The sequence below is a fragment of the Anabrus simplex genome, chromosome 4 (assembly GCF_040414725.1).
Source record: "Anabrus simplex isolate iqAnaSimp1 chromosome 4, ASM4041472v1, whole genome shotgun sequence".
NCBI classification, from domain to species: Eukaryota; Metazoa; Arthropoda; class Insecta; order Orthoptera; family Tettigoniidae; genus Anabrus; species Anabrus simplex.
Window position 1 is genome coordinate 430,517,055 of NC_090268.1, and position 1,992 is coordinate 430,519,046.

Consider the following 1,992-nt stretch of genomic DNA (forward strand, 5'->3'; position numbering starts at 1 on the left):
CCGAGGCTGAGTGGACCCCGTTCCAGCCCTCGTACCACTTTTCAAATTTTCGTGGCAGAGCCGGGAATCGAACCCGGACCTCCGGGGGTGGCAGCTAATCACGCTAACCACTACACCACAGAGGCGGACTTCGTTATTTTTACGGGGTAAAATATTAAATATTGAACTTCTTGCGATTTCTCCGTAGTTTACAGGCTATGAGCGATATCTTTGCCATATTTTGATTATCTAGGGCACTGCAATATGACGTCCGAAATTTTGGTGGGGAGGGGGGTGGCAAAACTATAATAGATACAACTTTACAAATTTAACGTTTCTCCCTCATCTGGAAGTGGTCAATCATTTATGTCAGTCAGTGAGTCAGCAGTACGGCTTTATATAATAGAGATTCTGCTTCCCTAGAAGCGATCTACCTTGTACCAACCTGTACATTGGCGGCTTTAGTAACAGTCGTGGAGTGATAGCACACATCAGCTCTTCTGGTGACCAGTTGGCTCGTTGGTCTAGGGCTATGATTCTCGCTCTGGGTGCAAGAGGTCCCGGGTTCAAATCCCGGACGAGCCCGTCTCTTTTTAAATGTTATCGAGGAAGATGAATGTACGGTACTGAAGAGTTTTTCTGCCTATTTGATGTAAATCTTCCCTTACATGCGTTTCCTCAATATGCCAGTAAAACCTTAAATACTGTAAAGTCCCTCTCAAATGAACATACACAAGAGCAAATAGACTGTCCCTGGATACGAGTTACAATAATTGAGCGTTTAACCTACTGTCCAGTTGATTGGATCATCACTAAATGACTTGGATACCGTTCCCTCATGATGTACGAAGGTTGCTGTACACTTTCAAATTTAATTACATAATTAAGAAATGGTGGTGATTATTAATCGAGATCGGGATTTTCTCTCCTTGAAAATTGTAACTGTCCGCCTGTGTGGAGTAATGGTTAGAGTGATAATTTGCCACACCGACATGCCCAGTTTCGATTCCCGGCTCTGCCACGAAACTTGAAACGTGGCACGAGGGCTGGAGCACGGTACACTCAACCTCGGGAAGTCAATTGTGCGACTGTGAGGCTCTCTGACTGTCGGAGCTGCCATCTGGAGCTGCTTAAGGCGGTGTCCCAATTCTCCTCCAAGCAAATGCCGGTATCGTACATTATTGTATTCCAGGACCTTTCGCAGTTCAACAAATAACCAGATCACTCCCAGTGAAATATGAGTGTTTAGTGTTCTCTACATCAAACAATAGACTGTGAGATTACAAAACACTTGGGCTCGTCCGGGATTTGAACCCGGGACCTCTCGCACCCTAAGCGAGAATCATACCCCTAGACCAACGAGCCACTCGATAGATCGGGCTGTAAAGATAGCAGGTATTTACTCCCACGATAATACGTCACGTGACACGCGATATAAACACGTGTGTTTTACTTATTTAACCTTGGATGTACGTACGGTATTTGATTAGTTTAACGAATTTGAATGCACTGTAGATTTGGCAACGTGGAGGCATGAGGGCGTAGCGACTATGGGGCGCTCTTTTTGTCGGTGCTGCCAACTCGACTGGGAGTGATTTAGCGCGCAACACCACATCCACTGGTATACCACTTTGTTACAAGTAAAATATTCACTTATATTAAGATACCTAAATTTGAAAGTGGTACCGGTACATACGGGGCCCACTCACCCCTGTAGGATTGATTCCCTCCTCAGCCATGCTCGAAGTGGTTTCTTGCGGTTTCCCATTTCTCCTCCAATCAAATGCCGGGATGGTACATAACTTCAGGCCACGGCCTCTTCCTTCCCTCTTCCTTGTCTATCCCCTCCAATCGTCCCATTCCCCAGCAAGGTCCCTGTCCAGCATAGCAGGTGTGGCCGCCTGGGCGAGGTACTGTTCATCCTCGCCACTTGTATCCCCCGACCCAGAGTCTGCCCTTATGGCAAGACGGTAAACAGATAAAGAAGAAGAAGATGATAACGGAATGTAGGAT

The 1,992-nt window shown here is 46.3% G+C and overlaps 1 non-coding gene across 1 annotated transcript; it reads right to left on the minus strand.

Annotated features, from left to right (window-relative positions):
- Nucleotides 1–1,272: 1,272 nt before the first annotated feature.
- Nucleotides 1,273–1,344, minus strand: TRNAP-AGG (transfer RNA proline (anticodon AGG)). Its single transcript has one exon. It is a non-coding gene; the product is annotated as a tRNA-Pro (tRNA).
- Nucleotides 1,345–1,992: the final 648 nt, after the last annotated feature.